Source organism: Coloeus monedula (genome assembly GCF_965178545.1).
Source record: "Coloeus monedula genome assembly, chromosome: 6".
NCBI lineage: Eukaryota > Metazoa > Chordata > Aves > Passeriformes > Corvidae > Coloeus > Coloeus monedula.
The window spans coordinates 49,227,095-49,250,825 of record NC_138786.1 but is presented as its reverse complement, the minus strand read 5'-3'; the positions used below and the strand labels follow the sequence as shown (position 1 = coordinate 49,250,825).

Sequence of the window (23,731 nt, the reverse complement as noted above, 5' to 3'; positions counted from 1 at the left end):
CACAGCACTCTCACTTGTCTTTTGGAATCTCTTAGGGAGAAAATACTTGATTAGTTTAGAAGGATTTTGTTTTGGAGTAGTTATTGCTGTTTGTGAGTGAGAGAAAGGTGCTGAGGGAAACCTGTGCTCTGAGGGAGTGGTTGGGATTTTGTTCTAAAAGCAGAGGGATTCAGTAAGGTTTGGTTTTGTTCTTTTTTTCTTAAATTGCTATCGGTACTATTGTTATCCTTATGAGAACAATATGTTTGGGAGAGCATCCAGTTTTTGCAAGTAGTTTGTCTTCCACATATTTCAGCCTCCTTTGGTCAAACTGATGAGAAAAAGAAATAAATACTTAAGGAGGAAAAGGAAAAAGGAAATTTGTATTCGGGTAAAACTGAATTTAAAAGAAGCTATTAATAAAGTTGAGGAATTAAGTAAGGAATGGCGTTAGCTGTTGTCACTGGCTGCTGCAGTGTTTGGTGACCATATTTCCCCTGACCCTGTGTCTCCCTCCCCCTGGCACTTTCCTCCCCAGTCTCATCTTATTTCTGTCTCATAATCAGAAATATCATGACCAAGACCTTGAACCAACTCCATATTTAGCAGCGGAAATCTCAGGAGAGATTAATAATTGTCTTCTTGTTCTGGCCTAAGTAGATCAGCCTCTCTATTCCTGCACATGATGATGTGCAGTAAGAGAAAAGTTACACCACTCTAGACAGTGCTGTGGGTTTTCCCCCCACTTCCTTATTTTCACCTGCTAAGTTATGTTTTCTCTGTTGTGGCTGCCATCTCATATCCCAAGGCCATGAGCACTTGGAAAACTCAAACAAGAAGTAATACATCTGTGAATAGCATGAACTCTTAGGAGCCACATCTTTATTGTTCTGGAATTTCATTATGGAAGTAACTACTAAGAAAATAATATCCTAGTCTTTAGCTGTAACTAGAGAGCCCTTTTTATCACAGGATACAAAATTAATGTGATGGGTTTAGTTCAGTGCAAGGGATTATCTCTTCCAAAGGAGTGTTGTAAACTCAGGAGGGTTGAGTATGTATGTAAGGAGAAGCCTTCTGCTGTTCAAAGTCTTTCAAAAGAAAATTCAGTTTTTATTTACAGACCAGTTTTGGATTTCAGTGATTATTGCCTCTATTCGAATTATGTTTGAAAGTAACTATAAATGAAGTATAATCTTTATTTATGATTCTCAGTTTACACTTTATTTCAATGCTGTAGACTTTACAACAACTGGAAAACTGAAGATTTGCACCAGTTGGCTTAAAGAGAGGGTGACCACATGCTCTGCTGAGGTGACTGTATTCTGCAGCAGTAGGGCCCCATGGTCTATAAACAGCTTGATTTTAACTCACATTATTTTTCAGATGTCCAAGTCACTGTCCTTTTGACACAGAATTCTCCATGCTTCCTGAAAAAGGGAATCCCTATTTGAAGTGTCTAAACTGGGTACGTGGACATTGTTAGGTTTTCTGAAAGTCCCGTATCTTGCTCTTTCTGGAGTCAAGTATCTGAGTGATAAGTACTTTGATCCAGCCTCCTGAGAATGGGTGGCTGAGACACTCCTTTTCTCTGCTACCACTCTGTGGCCACTAAAGGAACCGAGGTGGAGGAAGACTAGTAACTAGGCCAGAATTGTACCAGTAGTCTGAGGGAAAGCACGGGTTTGAACCTGGGCTTTCTATGTCCTTGTCTGACCTAGTAACCACTCAGTCCTTGTGGAAATAGAAGGTTCACAGACTTGCCTAATCACTGAAGTTGGAAAAGGCCTCTTGGGAATATACAGTCCAACTCCCTGCTCAAAGCAGAATCTCTAGAGCAGTTCCTCAGGTCCATGTCCAGTGGTTTTTGTGTTTCTCCACAGATGGAGACTGCATAACCTCTCTGAGAGATGTGCTCCAGGATTCACCTTGAACCCACTGTGCTAGCGTGCTACTAGCAGTGCTGAGGTGATTTGCAGATTGTTGCTTTATTCAGTATAGGTAGTGATATCTCCCTTGGAAGGAAGTAGCACTCTCTTCTGGGGGAAAAAAAAAAAAAGCTTTAAGAGATATTTTAACTTTGATTTTAATGGATTCTGTTTTGGAATCAATAGTCTGACTGGGGCTATGGCTTACTCTTTTTCCAGGTCTCTGTTATTTTGAGTGCAAGCTCTAAAAGAGCTAGTTATTCTGCAACCTGTGCTTCTGAATCTTTAAAAAAAAGATTTGAAAAAATAAAGGTTGCATTCCCAGCTAGTGTCCTATATAGCTGTCAGATCTATGTTGAAATAAATCACTGAATTGATTTTTTTGGTGTCACAGTTTTCTCTCAGCAGTTGTATTGCTTTATTTACTTATCTGTGAAGAATTGCTTCTTATATAAAAGTGCTCTTGATCAGTTTTGATGATGTTTGGTGAAAGATTAGGAGCAAATTTCTTTTTTAACAGGTTATTGTATGGTTGGAACTGTGTCAGCCTTTTTAAAGCTCTAACCTAATGAAAATAACTAAATTTTCTGATGCTGTGTTGAAAACTTGTGATCCTTCAGGTTTGAAGTTCAAAATCTGGCACTTAAAATCACGCTTAAGATGGTAATGGATGAGCACTGTGACTGGGCACTAACTAAGCTTTTCATATTACATTTTTTGTTTAAAGATTAAAAGCTTTTGAAATTCACTACCTATCTTAAAAGTAATAATCCAAGTTGAAGGAACTTAAAGCAAAACTGAAGTAAACATGCTACTCACTCAGTGTGCTATCTAGTTAGTGTTCCCATCTGCTGCTCAGCTTCCTCTGCTGTCTCAAGTGACTTGCTGGTTTCTCTGATAACATTTGAACTTGCAGACCCTGAAGTTCATTTCTTTAACCACTTGCTCCTGGCTTTTTCTTCCATAGTTTAAAAATTTTGTTGTTCTTAAATTTAGCTCCAAATCTAAAATTTGTGCAGACAATAGTCTTTGTGGAGCTCTCCTAGGAGAGAGAACTCCTGCATGAGCCGAGCTGCAACTACTTAATTTCTCTCTTCATAGCAGTTGTCTTTGAAGTATGGGAGCTATTTCCTCAGGACACTCTAAACAGTATACACCCCTTTAGCTTTGATATTTTCATCCTGGCATGTAATCAAAATCATTTATGATTGATTGGTTACTAATATAAGAGATGCAGTTGCTGCTGTATGTGCTCCTTTCTCATTTTGGGGGATATTACAGAACAGATCACAATATCCTTCTCTAGTCTGTGGATTTCTTTTTATCAGATTGTCTGCCTTAGAAATACTCCTCGCACAGCTGCATGTATCTTTTGCTGCTGGGAGGGAAGCTCAGTATGATGTAATAGGTAAGGCATTTGATTTGGGGCTCCGGGTTTTCTGCTTGGTGTTGGTTCTGCCTTGCTGCATGACTTTGGACATTGCGTGTCACCCCTGTGCATCTCTTTCTTTTCCTGACCCTCACCTGCCTGTCAAGATGCCACATTGTTTTGGGCAGGAGCTCTTTTCCAGGTGTACGTACATATACTCTGATACAGCAAGTGTCTGTGCCAAGAAAGCTGTGTAGGTATTGTTTGAACAGAAAGCGTGGACCTCTTGTGGAGTAGAAAACTGTGTCTACAATTCAACACCAGAGCAGATAGTCAGGGGTGGGTTTTTTGGGCATTATGGAGCATGTACATTGCTGGAGCAGTGCATACTTAGAACTTCTCAAAATCAGGCCACCCAGTTAAAAAGTGCATGAAAATAGCTGTATATACATAGCTTCAGGCATTCAGCTTTTGAAACTGTAGCATCTTCTCTCTGTGGCCTACTTTTCAGGGCAGTTTTGGTCAGAGGGGAGAGAAAAATAGTCACACAGGTCAACTCTGGACACCTCTGATTTTTATTTGAAGCTCCTATTAAAGTGAAAAGAAAAATCTAGCTTCAATTTAAAACCTCTTAATCACTCACCTGGGACTCACTTCTTCATGCAGGGACATATCAATAAAGTATCTTTAGTTAGAGGGCTGATGTCAGCTACTGTAAACAACCACGCCAGTTTTTTTGGGTGCAAAAGTCTCCCTTGTTGACTGTATGTTCTTTTTCCAGCAAGAACACATGCAGACAGATGTCTTAGTACTTCACTCAAAATGTGTGGTGCATGTTCACTGACTGGATTTTAATTTCTGTATGAAAACTAGTACACCTGTGTGGAAGGAAGGAGTTGGAATGGGACTGATAGTCTCTGTGACTGTAAGCAGCTTGTCCAAAGTGCCTCAGCTCCCAGCAGTGTTGCACATGGCAGTCCTCTATACCCGGCTGCCAGCACTTGATGGGTCTCAGTCCTGCTCTGTGGAACTGGAAACACACTGGGACATTTGCCCCAGGGAAGTGTCACCTGACAACTTTCTCATAAAAGCTCATTCATTCATGTAGGAGGAGGATAACAAAGGGACATCAGCATGTTGGTGTTACGAAAACAAGCCCTGGCTTTGAAATTTAAAGTAGATAGCTGCTTCCAAAGGACCAATGCTGTCCTGAAAGAGGCAGCAGGACAAGAAAGTGGGAAGCCCCTAAAGGAGCCTGGAATCTTCTGTCTTGTACCATATCTTGCTCTTGTTAAAGTAGTATACAAAAGGATTTTCCAAGGTAAGACTGTTGAAAGCCATTTCATAATCAGAACAGGCTCTCCATTCCCTTCCTGCCTCTCCTCTCCCCTTTCAGATTTTCATTATTTTGAGCTGTGATCTCTGTCCCAGCATAGGTAGGAGGGAGCTGGGGGTCTCTGTGGATATGGTGGGCACAGTCCTTGTTCTCCCAGTCAGGAGTGGCAGTCTGCTGGCCCACTGCCACTGGCCTCCTGAGGTCCATCAGTTTGGGACTGTTCAAGTGATTCTGCAGGCCAACAGGCACAAAGCCCAGAGAATAATACAGAAAACATTTTTGTTGTTTTGTCTCACAGTGTGCCAGTCAGAACTCCTTGAACCAACAAACAATCGTCATCTTGGATCTTAGTAGTCTTAATGGCCACTGAGCTTTCAAAATAAGCTTGCCTGTGAAGTTCAGATGTTATTTTTGGGTGCACTTAGGTTTAATCTTTAACTCTCATGTGCTTTTTTGACCAGATATGGGGAATCTGCACCCCATTTTCACTCTCCTTTGCTTATCTGAATCTGAAAAGAAACGAGGCTGGACCTTTTATCCATTTATTGAATACCAGTGTTGAAAACATTTGTTTTACATCTACATGCATGATTTCAAAGCATTTTTCTACTTGATAAAGCTGAAAGAGTGGAAAAGTTTATATCCATTTAAGTGAGAGCTGCTATGAATTTGGTGTTAGGGGCTTGGGTGGATCTGAAGAATGACTGAATCTGCATTTTATGGGGTAAAGATATAAGCCATGATTGCACTCCGTGGTCATGGGGCATTCCTAAGACATCTCCAGTTTGGGTTTTATGAACAGAACATGGATTAATTCTTGAGGATTTTGGTCTCTCTAGAAGGAGGAAAAGAGGAGCAGGGATTCTTCTTGTCATGATGAAGTCTTCACTGAATAAACTAGATGTTTTAAATTCCAGCATGGTTGTGTTTCAACTTATTCTGATCCTCTTGAGCAGAAATTTCCTTGGCTGACATCCAAATTTCTCAAGTATCTGGGTGCTGCAGTAGAAAAAGTAATGAAGGAGCATTGAAAGATAAATTGCTCAAAGTATCAATGTAAAATTTAACTGGGAATACTTTTTGCAGTAAGTGGCTTTTCCCAGTGTTTCTATTCGTGTTGTCACAAGATCAAAGGTCAAGAAATAAGTCTTGAAAACTAGGACCTTTCATCTGAGTTGGACACCAGGACTTGGCTGATAGAATATTACTCCAGTTTTGGTGTAATGTGTTTATGTCACTTTTGCTGCTGAAGAAGCAGTTTATTCTGGTGTGGACAAGAAAAGCAGCATCCCTTACATTTTCTGAGATAAGTGTCTAGCCAACATGTGGTACGCCTGGTTAGCTTCTAATCTCTCCTCACGTAGAGTCCAGCAGGACCTTAAGGCTCTATCAGGGTTGTGTGGAATCAGCTGATGGCAGCACTGCCTGGAAGATGCACAGAGGATGCTTTCCTTTACCACTAGAGCCCTAACATCCCCTCTAAAATCACTGTTGGCTCCCATTTCACTTATCTGCTGGCTTTGTGCAACTGTTCCTGCTGAGTGTATCAGTAAAGAAAATCATGAAAGCCTGAGTGCATTTCTTGTTCTTGACATCAGTAATTGGGTCTGTCTCATGAAATTTCTAAATGGCTTTCAGAAATTAGAGTGGATGAGGCTGAAAGTGTAAAGATTGATGAGAGGGACCTGAAATGGTATGGATTTCTTGTATAGTTTATGACTGAGTGGAACCAAACCTCTATGGTCAGTTGCTTGATAGTCTTCCTGGACAAGGTTATTTACTTGTCATTGTCATTTAATACACTATACCACTAACATCTTGCTTTTCTCTTTGTTTGGGGTACCCTTTTTCCAGTAGTGCTTGGAAAGTACTAATATTTTGGTTTTCTGATGTATAAATGCTGCATATGGGGTGGAAATAGAGATCCCAATACATTCATGGGCTGGTATGGCTGTATGGAGACAATCAGCACCTCTAGAGTGTCAGTAATTGTGGTTCAGGTCACTGCATTTGTGTAAAGGAAACAAAACTGATTCAGCAGGATACAGCTTTGCTCCATGGAAACAAAAACATGCTCTGCTGAGAAGAAAAAGCAGTACTGTCACAGCCCTGTTTTGCATCCCTTCATACCCTGTTTGGTGGGCAAGGTGTACATGGAGCATGTTTCAGAACTCCTGGCATTTGTAGAGAAATATACAATCTGTTTAGTTCTGTACACTGAGAGTGAACCACTGCTTGTTAAATTGGGTTAAAATAGTCTGAATAATAAAAATTGTGTATCCTTCAAATGGCACTGTCCATGTTGCTCTAGTTGCCTTCAGGCCTTCTGGCCTATTAGAGTTCTTGGAAACAGTCAGCTAGAAATTGGATAGCTGAACACAAGTCAGCACATTGAAATAACTTTCAAAAAAAAAAAAAAAAGTCACTCCTCAGAGGGCAGATCTTAAGTAAACTGAAGCATCAGAAAGTGCTTGAGAGAGACCAAAGACACGGAGAAGATAAATAAACTTCATTCAATGTGGCAAATCAAGCATCCCATACTACCCCTTCTAGTGGCATTTCAGAACTTTTATTATTAACACTGGAAAAGGTGGATGAACACAGGATACCAAATTTCTTAGACAAGTCCAAATTGTTTAGTTTTTTCCAGACAAAGGGAGGCAGCAATATCAGACAGGTTTACCAAAAGACAGTGAAGAGTTAGCATAATGATAGATCCACTTTATTGTTGTCTCTTGAATCTATAAAATATAATATGGACGTGCATTGTTAACTTCTACATTGACTCACTACTCAGGAAAGACCTCAGCATCACACTGGGTAGCTCACTGGAAACTTCTGCCCCCTCAGCCTCAGTAGTCGAAAGAGAACATGCCAACAGAATCAAACAAAAAGATTATGGTGGCCAAAAATAGCATTGAAGACACGGAGCATACAGTTGTGTAAATAAAGCGCTTTCTTTTTCCGAAGACTGTTTTCAGTTCTGCTTTCCTGAATTTAAAAATATGCATTAGAAGTGAAAGAAGACCTGGAAAAAAGGGACATGGTCAATGCCAAGAGACAGCCACACAAGTGAAGAGTAAAATCAATCTCAGGCTAGCAAAGGTGGAACAAAACCTGAGCAAGCAAAACATGAATAAATGGAGAAATGTTCCCTTTTTTTCTACCATGTCAGAGTTGGAGTTCCATTGAATAGCTGCTCAGTTGCCATAAAATATCAACTGAGATCATAGCTGGACTGAAAGAGGTAGGACACATTCACAACTAGGTTTGAAAGGTTTACAAACCATTGTGTTTGGTGGTATATAGTACTGGCTGGTGGGTGTTAAAAAGACACTCCATGATGAACTCTGAACTCCATAAGCTGGGATATGTTGGGGGGCAATATGTATTCCCTTTCCTTTCATTTGAAACCCAGTGCCAAGTTGAAAAGATGGAGATTACATGGTATCAGCTGAACTGTGTTCTCATTTGGTTTGATAATTCCAGTGTTCATTTCTCATCTCCAGGGAAGCAAGACTGCCTGAAAGTGCAGTGAGGATTTAAAGCACTTTCTCTACTCCATGACTTTTAAACCTCATGCGAGTAGTAATGCTTTAGTGTTTTTACTGTCCTGTGAATAAAGTCTTGGTATTTAATATAAATCGTTATGAGCACTCAGCATGTTAAATGGGAACTTGGATAGAGCCACATGTGTTAAAACTGTTATTCTTTCAGAAATGTGGCTGGATGATATGATTAGGACTTTTTTCTTTGATAGCTCTCTCTTCTGCTGTATTAAGACCCTGTAGAGCTAGACAAAAGAGTCTGTTCATGAGGGGACAGAACGGAGGCATTGTGGGACAGGCCCTTGTAATACATGGCAGGGAGGGAATGGTACTGAATACCCTTGAAGAAGTTTTTCTATCAGGTTTTATTCTACTAGAGGATCAAGGAGGTCACCCTCCAGATCACACTGGTGCATTGTCTGGGACAGAGCATTACTTAACATGCTGGGAGTTTTCAACTTTTAAAATACTTTGTTTCATTTCCTCTCTTGGTGCCTGGCAAAATCATGGGGAAGACTGACCAGTTGCAAAATTTATCTTGTATGTAATTATGAAAATGACTGAACAGATAATGTTTCACAGTCTCACCCACCTGCCCACCCTAACAAGCCTACTCCATGATCAGAATAACTATAGCTTTTTCCTTGCTACAGTGCAGCTGCCAGCTTCTGTAGTGTCTGCCGGGGCAAGGAGGGAAGGGATCTCTCAGCTGTTACTGAGTGTTAACTTTAGATGTGGCATCAGGTTTCCTACACAAGGGAGTGTTCATATCCCAGCTCCTTCTTAATCAGCTTGAGGATGCCATGTGGGTGTTCGCTCTGTCTCTGATTGAGTGCCAGCGAGCAGCCAGCAGTGAAATCTCTCCTGCAGAGATGCAAAGTGTCAGTCTTGCACACATATACCCACCACCCATCTGCTGACAAATGAATATTCTGAATGAGGTCCTTTTTTTGACAAATGACGCTAAACATACTATGAAGGCGATGGAAGATGTTAACACTCAGGAAGAGCTTCATCTTTTCTCATCTGTATTTTTTTTGTGTTTGAGGGTCCACTGAGATCCTGGTTGTGTGGGACAGTTGAGCTTCACTGAAGCAATTTCCTCACTTAAAACTTGAGAGTTTATTCTATCTCATCACCTTACTAAGGCACAGGTGTGTTGACAAGACACCCATCCAGGTAAGTAGCAGGGACACAGAACATGAGCCCCATCCTGTGCTAAGTTCTGGTTTGCATGTGATACAATCAATCTACATGCAGCATTGTGGGCAAGGCATAGTCTCTGAGATGCAAAGGATCTGTAATCACAGAATCATTGAATGATTTGGGTTATAAGGGACCATCATCTAGTTCCACCCCTCTGCCATGGGATGGGCAAGAACATGGGGTGCCTGCAGGGGCACCTTCCACTAGACCAGGTTACTCAAAGCCCTGGCCAACCTGACCCTGAACATTTCCAAGGATAGGGCATCCACCACTTCTCTGTGCAACCTGTTCCAGTGTCTCACCACCCTCACAATGAAGAATTTCTAGTATCTTCTTAATTGTTGAGATTCAGGGCTTTGACAACAGCCCTGCTTACTCTCTTGATCTCTAAAATGCCAGCCAAACCTCCCTGCTCCCTCAGAGGAACCTTTGGAGGATTAGTCAGCACTTGGGAAGCCTGTGAATGTGCTGTTTAAACACTGGTAGAAGGGGTAAGTATGGGTAAGATTTTTGCTTGCAAGGCAGCTGTAGTGCTGGGGCAAACTAATGGGGTAGTTGAATCTCCTGTACTGGAGGCTTTGGGAACAGACTGGATAGGGGAACATCTGCCAGTGTTGATGTTACAAGCATTTCATCTTCTCAGAATGCAGTGGGACTGGGGTAGGTAACCTGGCAGCCTTCCCAGACCAGCACTTCCTGATGTTGATTGTCCTTCAGAGTGAAAAACATCAACTACTGATAGTTTGAGCCAGTGATCTAAGAGTTAAGCAGTTTGAGAAGTCTTGGGCTTCTGCTGAGGCAAAGTTTTCATGGGTCAGTGCAGCCAGGCCTGGATATGATAGGCTGTGCTCCCATACAAAACCCGACATGTTTCACCTGGACATAGTCCTGCTACTCTGGCTGCTTGACTTCCGCGCCAAAGTTGGCTTCATTCTGCTTTTTAGGGATGCCAAGAGAAGAGCAGTGGGCTGGCTGCACCTGTTCATATGGATGTGGTGCAGCAAGGGCAAGTATTTCCTCCTCTGTGGAGAAATCTGTGGAATGAGTTTGTCACTTGCTTCACAAGGGTGAGGCAGTTGAGCTATGCATTCCTGAATCAGCAGGCTCCTCTTGCCTTGGGCATTCTTTGGCAACCACACATTAAATCTAAAGCTATAAATTGTATAATTTGCATAAGATATTAGACAGACAAGCGCAATGGGACAGACGCTAATTGCTGATTTGGGAAGCCTCACAAGCATTTGCTAGGACATAAACTGCAGTTACCTCAGTATTGGGCAATTAGTGTTGGTTTTCTAAAAGGAGAGAAGTGTATCACACCAACTGATTTCTTGTACTGTGTAATTTGCTGATTTCATTGTTGCTCATGGGGACAGTTTTTTAGTTCCTTTTTAAGACAATGTTTTTTAAAAACTTGCTATTTTTGACAAGGAGGTAAATGCAGTTTGGGAAGGATATTCCCACCAAGAAAGTTCAATTGCACACTCCTATTCTGCTGCAGGAAAATGAATTCTGCCGTAAATTCTTTGGCACTTCATAGTTCTATCCTACGTTGCCATACAGGTGCACCAGATTGCAGATTAGGGGGTATTGGTTGATTTTTGCTGCCTTTGGAACCCAGAGTTTGGTATGATTTTTGGGGGTAAAATTTATGCTGGCATTTTATTGTGGTTATCATTAATTTCTAATCAGCTGTTAGGCTGCCACTTAGTTAAACTGCTAAATCTTAAAATGTGTTCATCTAGATAGCAGAAGTGCTTAGGGGGGTGTAGAGCTCTACATTTCCCAGGTTTTTCAACACTCTGATTGTTGTGTCTTCCAAGACTGCCCCACAATGTTTGTATGCCGTCTGTTTTATGAGCTGTTAACAAAATACAGGCAGTTCTCTAAGTGTGATGTTTCCCCTCAAGGTCCTGCACGGGGGGGGGGGGGAGGAAGTGAATGTTCTAGATGATAGAGCTGATTATAATTGCTTTTGGTTTTCGGTATTTTGAAAGCAAATAATGTTAGAGGAGATCTGAAAATATCCATTTTATTTCACTGAAGAAATGATCATTTATAATGAGCCTAAAAGGGGCAGTGGAGAGAGTATTTTTGAGATTTCAGAATTTGGAGAAGAGAAGAAAATAGCTCTTTTCTTCCCCTTCCTCTCTCCCACTCTTACTCCACAGCTCACTGGCCCAAAAGTCCCAGGAAGAAAGGTGACTTGTTCTTTTGGACACTTTATTTGAAGTGAAAGTAAACAAGCTTTGCTATATGTTTCACTGAAAAGCATCTTACTTGATGGAAGTGCTACTGCTTGCCAGCAGTTTGGCTGGTCCAATTGTTTTGAACTTAACGTTAAGGACTAGTATAGCTGTAACCTAGTTGTATATAAAAGTAAAACACAAGCTGCTCACACCAGTGGGAGTCTGGATTTACAAGAGTCCCATCTAGGAGATTCGGTGGGCTTGTCTTCGTTAGGTGTGTTGCTTTTCATTCCTTCCAGTGAATGACAGCTCTGATGTGGATGCTCTTACACAACTTCCTGCGTGGGAGGAGGGATGAACAGTCCCAGAAGAAAGCACCTTTATAGTCTGTATAACTACATCCGTGCAGGTGTTGGGGCAGGGTTACCATTCCAGATGGTAATTGCACCTTTGGCAGTAACTGCTCCATGGATGCAGCTCTTTGCAAGTGCACACCTGTCCAAGATCATGTGATGTTTTGCCTCTTCCCTCTTGCCTTACTCCTTTAGAGTGATTATTTTCAAAGTGACTGTTGTGAATTAGGAGAAATTCTTTGAGAAACAGGCCAAAGGTATATAGCATGGTGTAACTGTATAACTGCCATCATTTAACTGGTTAGAAAAGCTTTTAAAATTATGTAACCAAATAGCTGAAACTGTAGTGGAACCTGTGTCAAACACAGGTATATGTTGGTCTGTGGAGGCAGGTATGGGTGGAGGACCTTATGCAGTTGGTTTGTGAAGGTCTGCCTGGGATTGGATTCATGCACTGGATGCAGCAGTAGTAGCTGCCTAAGGTATTGCAGAGGTGAGGATAAAAAAAAAGGAATAGCTGAGAAAGCTTCAACAGGTGGTACATTTGTGCCTGTGAAGCTGTCTCTCTCCCCCAGAAAAGAAAAAAGAGAGAGTGAGACAGACAAACTGGTTGTGCACACCAAACCTGCCTTTTTTTTTGTTCTTCCTGCAAGGAAATGGTACTTTCTGTGTTAGTTCAGTATCCAGGCTTATCAACAACATAAGCAACACAGCCAGGATTATCGAGTCCTGGCCCACCTGTTCTAAGCATTTTGTCATCCAGCCCATTCCAGAAACCCAGGGTGAGCCAGTGAAAAGATTAGCCAAGTTTTCTCCTTCTCCACACCTTGTTAGAAACATGGAAAGAACCCTTACAATTGAATCCATTAACCCAGCACTACCAGGCCCTACACTAAACCATGACTCTAAGTGCCACGTCTGTATGTCTGTTAAATAACTCAAGGGTTGGTGACTCCACCACTTCCCTGGGCAGGCTGTTCCAATGTTTGGCAAGCCTTTCATTGATGAAATCTTTCCTGATATTCAATGTAAGTCTCCCCTGGAGCAATTTGAGGCCTCTGACCTATGAGTTGTTACTTAGGATAAGAGACCAACCCCCACCTGGCTACAGCCTCCTTTCAGGTGGTTGTAGAGAGTGATAAGGTTCCCCTTGAGCCTTCTTTTCTCCAGGCTAATCACCCCCAGCTCCCTCAGCTGCTCCTCATCAGACTTATGCTCCAGACCCTTCCCCAGCTCCACTGCCCTTCTCTGGACACACTCCAGCCCCTCCATGTCTTTCTTGTCATGAGGGGTCCAGACCTGAACACAGGATTTGAGGTGTGGCAACACCAGTGCCAAGTACAGGGGGACAATTCCTGCCGTGGTCCTGCTGGCCACACTATTGCTGACACAGAATGCCAGGATGCCACTGGCCTTCTTGGCCACCTGGGCACAGCTGGCTCATGTTCAGCTGCTGTCAAATGGCATCCCCAGGCCCTTTTCTATCAGGCAACTTTCCAGCCACTCTGCCCCCAGCCTGTCGTGCTCTGCAGGGTTGTTGTGACCCCAATGCGGGACCTGGCCCTTGGCTTTGTTGACCTCATACAGTTGGTCTCAGCCCATGGATGCAGCCTGTCCAGATCACCCTGCAGAGCCTTCCTGCCCTTTAGGAGATCAACACTCCCACCCAATTTGGTATTGGCCATGAATTTACTAAGAGTACACTCAACCCCTGTGTCCAGGTCATCAATAAATGTATTGGATAGGACTTCATCTAGTACTGATCCCTGGGGAACACCACTAGTGACCAGGTGCCAACTGGATGCAGCACCATTCACCACCAGTCTCTGGATCTGGCTGTCCAGCCGGTTTCTTATCCAGCAAAGAGTGCATCTTTCCAAAATTATCAGCTTTGTGATTTTTTCCCCAGCATCCAGGTCAGGCTGACAGACTTGTAGTTCCCTGGATCTTCCTTCTGGCCCTTTCTGTAGATGAGCAGAACATCTGCCAGCCCCCATTTGTCTGGGACCTCCCTGGTGAGCCAGAACTGCTGATAAATGATTGAAAGTGGTTTGGTGAGCTCTTCCACCAGCTCCCGCTGTGCCCTCGGGTGGATTCCATCCAGCCCCATAGACTTGTGTGTGTTGTAAGTGGTGCAGCAGGTTGACGACCATTTCCCCTTGGCTTTATTCTTCTCCCTGTCCCCGTCTTTCAGCTGGCAGGTGGCTCAAGAGCCTGGATACTTAAACAGCTGAGAATCCCTTCTAATTTCAAGTCCAGGTTTACAGGTTTACCCACAAAAAGAAGTAACATCTTGTAACAACGCAAATTTCTGTCTGTATTGGCTGTTTTACAATTCATTGCAGCCTGAACATGTGCACAAAGAAAACCGGCTCGTATTGAGACAGAGCTGGGTTCAAAGCATGATAGACATTCACTGCATGAGAATCACATCTAGATGTGCACAAACTTCTCTGAAGCTAGCAGTGCTTGTCTTATCTTCCCTACTTATATATCAGATTTACCACAAGAATTTTATCTTAAGAGGAAAAAAAGTGTCATAATTCTCTGTCTAATCCTATGATCAGGGTGGGTTTTTTTCCCTTCTGATTTAGGAATTGAAAGGAATCCTTAAACAAAATTTATCTCCTAAATAAAACTATACCAAATTTTAGGTGCATTGTTGACCTTTTACATTAGTGAATTGCATTGGTTCATTCGTTTGTTTATTTGCAATGAAAGTCAAAGCCTGCCTGGAGCTGAAGAGTAAAGCAAATGCATTTCATATTGAATGTAATGTGTATCATGACATGCAGATGGTTTTGATCCATTTCCCTTTTGCGCTCTTATTAAGTCTTTGTTTTTTATATTACTTTGTCCAAAAGAATTTCTTTTAATAACTTTCCATACTTGGTTAGCCTTTATAGGAAAATTAATTTTTCCTGTTGTAAAGGTAGATCTATGTGAACTGAATGTTTGTTCAGGATTTTTTTTCTTTGAAACCTAAATGTAGGGAGGCTTCCTGTTCTTTTTTGACTTGAGAAAAAACAACTGATCTTTTCAAAACATTGTCTGTTTTGTGCTCTGGTTGTGTCATTTTATTCTGCTGTATACACCATGTACTGCAACTTCTAAAGACTAACATGTTGAGGTGTGGTTTTAGTGGCTGTAGGGCACACAGTATTAATCTAGGAACAGCACTATCATTATCTTAATTAAAGCAAGGGTATTGTGTCAGCCAGAAGGTACAGAGGGACACTGAAGTTGTTAAATCTTGTTGAAGAACTGCATTGTGCTGGGAGTTGGAAGGCTTGATCCTGTTTCAAGACTTAGTGATGGTGCCTGAGTAGGTATTAATCTCTCCACCTCCTTGTTTCTTCATTTCACACCCCTCTCATTCATCAGTCCTGTTTGGTTTGAAACTTCTCTGAGGGGGACACCACCTATTATTTTGTGTTTTGCACAGTGCTCAAAATACTGGTCTTGCAATGCCACTGTAATACAAAAGATCCTACAATGTTAGGGGAAGATGGTAAGGCTTCCATGGTGTCCACACAGCTTTTAATTGTGACTGTATACAGAGGAAACCCTTTGAAACCGCATTTAGTGGAAGCTAAATTCTGAGCTATGACCTGGTTTCTTTAAACATTCAGGTTTTGTCATTATTTTGAAGCCTTCAGTATCTGATGCTAAAAATACACTGTGCTGAGCTTCCCACGTGTAGGTAGTTATATAAATCTTGCCATAAATAATACTTATTCACTTGATCATTATAGAAATGTCTCGACATGCAGTTCATAAGGGATTTGCTCAGAGCAAACCAAAATTGAGTAGAAAAACACAGATTAGAATGAGAGTTCCTAGACTTACTGAGATCCTGCTTTTATAGCATAATTTCATAGCCTAGTTTGTCATTTTTCCAATATCTAGACAAAGCTGAAGAGCACTAAGGAGAATCCTCCTTAATTCTTCACAGTCAACTGTGAAATGTGAAGGGCTGGTACTGCACCTTTAAAGTTGCACATCTTGAAAAGGTTTAAGTTAAATATCTTAATAGTCTGACATTGTTGTATGAGTAGAAGCATAGGGTGGAATGCTGGATTTCACAGCCATTTTGTAGAAATGTTTGAGACTATAAAACTAAAACACTGAGTAGTATGAAAGTCCTGGTTGTTGATAGTTACTGGAAGAAAGTGTATTTTATAAATAGGAGGGGAAAAAGCATAGATGAACTGATGGTATGCAAGGCAGCATTCTTCAGCCTGGCAGGCAAAGTCCAAATGGATTTGAACTTAAAAAAAAGAAAGACCTTACAGGAGCCTTTCAGTACGTAAAGGGAGCTTCCAAAGAGGCTAGAGATGGACTTTTCACAAGGGCATGTAGTGATAGGATAAGAATGGCCTTAAGCCATGAGGGAGGGCAAGTTTAGATTAGATAATAGGAAGAAGCTTTTCACTGTGAGGGTGGTGAGGCACTGGAACAGTCCAGAGAGGTTGTGGGCTCCTTATCCTTGGAAGTATTCAAGACCAGGCTGGATGGGGCTCTGAGTAACCTGGTGTAGTGGAAGGCATCCCTGTCCATGACAGGGGCATTGGAACCAGATGATGGTCCCCTCCAACCTAGAGCATTCTGTGATTTCATGAAAAAAGGTTGGTGCTGGAGGGGGCTTATTTGGACAGGTGGCAGTTATGAAAAGCACCTCCTAGGATATCACATATAACTTGCAGGTATTAGTATAGCAAAGCAGAGATCAAAACATTAGTGAAGGTGCAAGCTTGTACTAAGCAAACTGAAGTGAAATCTGAGATGGGAAAGAGTGGTGCAGTTGAGCTCTGAAACAGTGTAAGTAGCAAGCATATGTCAGAAATTCTTACTGGAATCTCAGGATTGATTTAATTAGGAAGAAAATGTTTTGACTTAATTCTCAGGAATGAGCAATCCCTACTCACATGAATCCCAGTTTTGCCTTAGGTTCTTCTGTCAAGTGATGGATGTCATTGATGCCCAGCCTACCAGTCCCTCAGCCTGATCCATCGCCTTCATGTCTTCTACTTTATTCCTGCACATCCTGCTTCAAGTTGAAAAATAAGATTATAAAATCATTGTGCTAGGAACTGCTGTGAAATTTATTCCTTCAAAGTAACAAAATTGCAGTTTGTTAGACCTATTAGGAACAGCCAAACTCTGTAGAACCTAATTCAGACCTCAAATAAACCTTGAAAGTGAAGAAAATTACAGTGTACAGAACAGCAAGGCAGAATGCTCAGACAGCTCTGGGGGAGAGAGACCTGTCTCCCATGAAGAGTGGATGGTTTTTGGTGCCCAGCTCCTTCTGTCCATGGAAAGGCCAGCCTGCCTGCTCCCCAGGACCCCTGCAAGGCCTTGGTTATGCTAGAACCCTGGAGTGGGAAGGAACATGGAGAGATTTTAAGCAGAAGATGGACTGTAGTGTTCACTTTAAAGGTGCGTCATTTTTTTTTGTAGATCCCAGATCTCATTTCTCTACATGAGGTGAGAATTGTGCTTAGCTCTGCTTTGAGTTACCCCTGTTCTGGATGCAGTAGGGGTAATTTGTTGTGTTGCAAGTGGAAGATGAATGGAATTACTCAGGTCATCCTGGTTTACCTCCAGCAGTTCTCATCCAGCTGCTTTGATTCTAACATTTGTGGGTCAGATCTGTGAGTTCAGTGCCTTTTGATGTAGAATGTTGTTTCGAAAGAATTTCAGTTTTCTGACCTTTTGTTGTTCTCCCTCTGCCTCCCTTTTTTCATTCTGGCTACATAGTTTATGCATGTAAGGTAGAGCAGGGATCTTTTCCAGGAGGATACTCATCTGTTTCCCTTAAAAAGACAGACAGGGAACATGAGTGAGAGAAGATAGATTGAGAAGAATAGGAAATTGAAGCAGTGTGGTGGGGTTGCATTAATAACCATGAGAATAAATTACAGTGTTTTTGAATAGGATATTGCAAAAGAAGTCAGTAATTAATATTTAGGGAGTTTGGGTTTGGGTTTTTTTTTTTGTGGGGCTATTTAAAACTTATTCTACAGAGTATTTGCTATAACTTAATGCAAGTTATTACAAAGTAGTGAGAGAACAGATAATTAAACATGAGAATTTTTCTGCCAGGACATGACAGGAAGCAGTAAGACCTTCAGGAGAATAAACAGTGAAAAAGATTAAAAAAAAAAAAATCTGCTGTCTCTATCCATATCAAATAACATGCTAAAAGAGGATACCAAGAGCAGATGAAGCAGTTTGTGATTGTTTATCTTCAGTTCCAGGTGACATCAGTGCTGGAAGCAGCTCTTCTCATACTGCAGCTCTCTTCTCACCTAGTGAGAAGAAAAACATGGTTAGAGAACATCTGCTCTAGTTCAATGGGTGCAAGCATCAAACAAGGTTATTTGCAAGAGAACCTAAGGCCACTTAACTCTAGGTCTTACACATGTACAAGACTAGAGCATGAATTCCACTGGAGAGTGCTTATTCTTAGGAAAAACACCCAACAGAATGTTCCAATATGTGAATGCAGTTGCCTTATCCACATGCTAAATCTGGGTGTGGAGCTTTACAGGTACTCTTTGTCTTATAAGCATCTGGAAATGTGTGCTCATTTTTCCCTTCCCATTTTATTAACTCTTAGTGATGCCAGGGCCCCCATGGGGGAGGATTTCTGACCTGCTCAGTATTTGCCAGCTTTAAAAGCACAGTGAGCATTACAGCACAAGCTTTGATGGACTGATAGTGTTTAATAAAATTTTGGGGGCTAGTTTTAATCTGTGTCTTAACAGAAAGTAGCTGGAATGTACCTGAGTTGAAGTATCTAACCACAGATTTCTGTGTTCAGGTTGTCTGGGGTAAGACTGTTATCAGAGTAAATACACAACATGTGTGTGGCCTTCCATACCAGCAGGAGATCTGCACTTACTCAATACCACTGTATTATGCCCGGTCTAATGCCCAGGCTTTTGATTTTTAGTAATTCAGACAGGGATGTTTTTCTCACCATTGCAGAATACTTCTGACAGGCAAGAACAATGAAAAGAGGTAATATTTAGGCTTCAGATCCCAACGTCTCCAAAAGTAGCCAGAACCTAAAGGAGTAGTTTTTTTCCCTCTCCTCATCTGTCAGCATTGCAAAAATTGCAGTGTCCTATTCTTTTCTCCCTAGAGCCCTTCATTATTCAATTTGCCTCAAGTGAAGCAAAAATCTCAAGTATTTTATATGATGTAAATTGTCCAAGAGATCTGTGGGACCCCTGGCTACCTATTTTCCTCCATCTTCTGTTTTCTTAGTCTTAAATTAAGGCCGGTGTCAGTGCTGGGCTTTTGTTGACTGAAGAGGTTATGGAAATTTGGTACAGGTAGTCATTCAAGTAATATAAAACACATTTAATAAGAAGAGCCACAGGGATTGAGTGTGAAGAAATTTGTACAGTGAAACTCTTTTATTACACTCACTGTCCACCTTAACTCACTACTCTTTTCTGCTTCACCAGCTAATGTCCAAAAGTAGTTGTGGGCTTTCAAGTTTGATCAGATTGTAAGGAGCAGCCTCTTGGAAGAAGGGATCAGAGAAAGATTAACACTGCTGGGAGCTTGGTGTTTACTATTTCAGTGGTGCGATTTAACTTTCTCCTCTATACTAATTGTCATAAGGGTTAAATAAATGTCATGGCTTTTAAATACAGTACAGAAGAGTGACACTGCTTTGTAGTTTGAAACAAAGCATGTCTTTAGGGCTGGGTAGCATATCCAGAGTTGAGATATCATGGTAATTAAAATTAATGATAATTTAATGTAGTGATCCTTATCCTGTAGGAAGACTTGTTTGCTCAAAATGAAGTATTACATATGCTAAAGTCAGAGTTTGATGTAGGGGAGTAAAAGTCCATGGGCTGGCAGTATGACACCGAATGGAGCTCAAATAAACCAGACTGTATATCTATGTTTTAATTAACTTAATAGATGTGTCTGTGAAGGGCTGCAGCTAAGCTTTGGTAGACTGAGTTGACCAGAGAACTGCTGTTCCTAACACAGGATTTATTTGTTACTTTTTCTATTGCATCTACCATTTGAGACATCTCCAGCTGATGGCTGGATAAAATTAATATGGGGACAAGTCTGCCATTTGTCACAGGGCTTCCTGAAGTGTCTTTTGCCAGTACTGACCTTTGTGGTACATAACGATGATGTCCTTACTGAAGGTTTTTTCTTAATGGGAAAATGCCTATCAACCAAATTCTCACCATCATCCTGTGAACGACTCTCCTGAGAACCTCTGATATAATTACTGGTTCAAGTGCTATTACAGAGATTAGAGACATCTGTTTGCTCTGATTTTCAGTCTCCCAGTGCCCTGAAATACAGTGCTCGGTTGCAGGCAGCAAGGCCTAAAGCAGCAGTAGTTGCCTCTGCTCACTGTGCAGAGCGTGCTGTGTTGCTTGGCAGGGAACAGGTTATTTCTCTGTCACACTTGTACCTAGCCACGGGCATTGCATCCTGCAGGAGAAACACACTTTTCTTCCAGGCTGTATCTTTTCCCAATAATGAGATAGCCCTCTTCGGCAAGTATGTGCTAGCTCAGAATCATAGCAGCCTCTGAATTTACTCCTTTTCAGGATAAAAGGAAGAAGATGGGCTATGGAAGGGTGCTACTCAGATCTGATTTCTTTCATGCTGCAGGGACTAGGGATGCCTGTGTAATCAGCTGAACACATCTCTTCTGGGAGGGGGGAGAGTGAATGCTGTATAGAGTTTTCTGGATTCAAAACCAGCATCTGAGCATCTTTCTTAATGCTTCGAGCTGAGCCCCACGCCAGACACATCTACTACTACAAAGCAAGTATAAAGACCCCAACCTAATCCAGCTACAAAATCTGATTCTTGATTTAAAGTTAACCTAAAGTTAAAGCTTATTTCCAGCTATATGTTATTGTCTATATTCTCAATCTGAGAATGAACAGAACATATATAATATGGCATTTGAAATTTTAAATTAGGTGGGTGTTTTTGGTGGGGGCAAGGGTATATGTGGTGTATTTGGGTGGGGATGGCGTTGAGCAAGCTGATTCCCTGCAGGCATCTCACTTGAATATTGTGTCCTACCTGCCTGCATGCTAGTCTTTGCAAATTCATATCTAGATGCAATTGTGGATGAAAGTCAGAGTCTGACCAGCACTACCAAATTCTGAGTTGGGCCTGCAGTGGTTTTGTTGGAGCAAGACTCTTCTCCCTCCTTCTGAACACAAGGGTGGGAGGATTTACAAACCTGACTTAGCTGCATAGATATTACGTAATATCTCTTTGATGATGGCCTCTGATTAGTTTTCTAAATCACACAAAAAGAATGTGGTATGTTCAATGCTCTGTAACTGCATAAGCGCATTTTACCAGCTTCATTATAACTGCTGAAATGCATTCCCTTCTGATCTAAGGCAATCTAAATTAAGAGCTATTTTAAAATTATTTCATATTCTTTTTAGAGCAGTTTCTAGTTCTTAATAACTAGATTTTTTGTTTTAGGACACTTTCATAGGAGAGGTAGGGACTTTGTGTAAGAGACTGTGTTCAAAATCTGACCTGCATCTGCAAGCATAGTATTCTCTTGCATTTCACCAACCTCTTCCAACCAAGTATCTCATTTTATTTCAGGAAGTGGCTGTTTTAACCTCACAAAGACTGTTTAATAACCTGGTACACTGAAATACAATCTAAATAGTCTAAAGTCCCAAAACAAGCTTACAGAAGTAGGGTTTTTGGTTTTTTCTCCAAATTTTCCATATTGAATACAAAATCGTTTGATTGCCTGTGCTGTAAAGAATCTCTACTCTAGACTCAGCATAAGTCTTTGCAGGCAAAAGTCTTAAGATTTTTTGACAGAAACTTGCACTGTGTTACTGAAATGCTTCATTATAGTGGCCAAACCCTTTCTTTTCCATCCCCAGTACAGCAGCTTCACTGGCAAAGGATTTAATCAAACTGAAATGCAGAGTTCAAAACTTCTTGAAGCAGCTGAGAGGGGAGGGAGCACAATGGAGGCCTGTGTGAATCGGGAGCAGCATGCTGATGATGAATGGGAACAGCAATGTGTTGTTTCTTCTGGTAAATATGAAAGTAGTAGGTGGTAAGCTTGAAAAAAAAGCCCCAACATTTTCGCTGTCCTACACTGCATAGCTAAACAAGGAAATTCAGTGCCACAGGGTGCTGTGAATGCTGATTTGTGTGCGTTCAAAAAAGCAACTAGATTCATGTCAGAAAAACCTTTTGAGAACAGAAAAACCCTTTACTTTCCTGAAGAAGTCCCTAAAGGGCTATGACAGGGACAACGTCCTTGTAAGCTTTTGTGGTTTTATATTCTTTGCTGGACACCTGCCACTAGCCTTTCTCTCTGCTGATTTGTGCCATTATGATCTGGCATTGTCCTGATACTGGAAAAAAGTCTCCTTCAGTAAAGGATGCTGAAGATCTCCTTGGCAAAGACCAAAAGAAAAGGGAGGGGAGGAACCTAAAGGAAAAATAAAATACAGAGAAATAAAGTGAATACTAGGAACAGTTTTCATGGGAGAGTATGAACACATACCCCATCACTACAAATACACATCTGAGTTTCCAATTTTTGGAAACACCACAGGGCTCCACAAACCTGGTAATGCGAAGGATTAGGCTTATCCTGGGGAACAAAAACACCTTCCTGATCCTGGTTGGATGAATCTTTTTGGTTTCTTAAAAAGACTAGCAAACCTAAAGCTGGTTTGTTTGATACAGTGTTTTAAGTCCTGTCCCCTGTTGTTCCCTCTATTGGTCATATTGGAGTTAGACGAGTGTTCAAGTAAAAAGACAGCTGACATTTTTCCAGGCTTCTCTGATGAGAAGCTGCGATGAAATACATGTGAAATTACTTTAAAAATGCTGGTACTGCTGCCTGCAGGTTATACCTGCTGGATGAGGTGGGATGCTGCTTGTGGGGATCCCACCTTGTGCTGAGGAGCAACTTTTGAGACAGTCCTGGGCTGTGTTCTCCTGAAAAAGTGGTCTGAACTTTGGCTGACTGCAGCTTAACCCTGGATTTTGGCAGCTCTGTGTAAGGCAGAACATAATGATTAGGCTCATGCTGCAGAATGTAAGTGCTTTTGAAAAGGGATGCAAAGGTTAAAAATGAAATGAAATTAAAATTCTTGGGTATTTTTTGAGAGAAGCTGAAGTAAAATGAGTAGAGGAACTTGCAGAAGTGATCATGAACTGTAATAAATGAAAATCCTTTAGAAATCTAAAGTCACTTCTTAGAAAGATACATTATTAAATGTGATCTCTTGGATTTCCTGCTTAGTAGGATAAACAGAAAGGGGAGAGGAATGTTTGGTAATTTCATTCATACCTAACTCAAATTCTTGCTAATGAAGAACTGATAATTTCCCAGTTGGCAACTATGTGTTTGAAATGCTTCATATTTCACTGTGCTACATGAACATCTGTCCTGCTATTCGCCTTTCAAGCAGAAAATTAATTTCTTCTTGTCTGAGATATGCTTGCAAAATATTTATGGGGAAAAGCTATGAAAGTATATCAGTATTAGGGAAAAAAACATGAATGTATTGGTTCGTTGGCAGGGATATGTTTATAGAATATTCTCTTACTCGAGCAGACTTAAGAAACAGGCATTGAAGACAGGGTATTTATTTCTATCACTAGTAACTATTGCCAAAATGAACATAATTACTGTTTCATGGTATACAGGGCAGGGGTCGTCCTGCAGATTCAAAAGCAAATTCAAATAAGCATCTAGCTCAGCCTCATAGTGAAGAATATGAGCTGAATGAAGTACATAGTGTAGAAGATTTA

General features: G+C 41.3%; 1 protein-coding gene across 1 annotated transcript in view; it reads left to right on the top strand.

The window, feature by feature from the left end:
- ITPK1 (inositol-tetrakisphosphate 1-kinase) overlaps positions 1-23,731 on the top strand; it is a 144,337-nt gene that overhangs the window by 81,268 nt on the left and 39,338 nt on the right. The gene's annotated exons all lie outside the window — the stretch shown is intronic.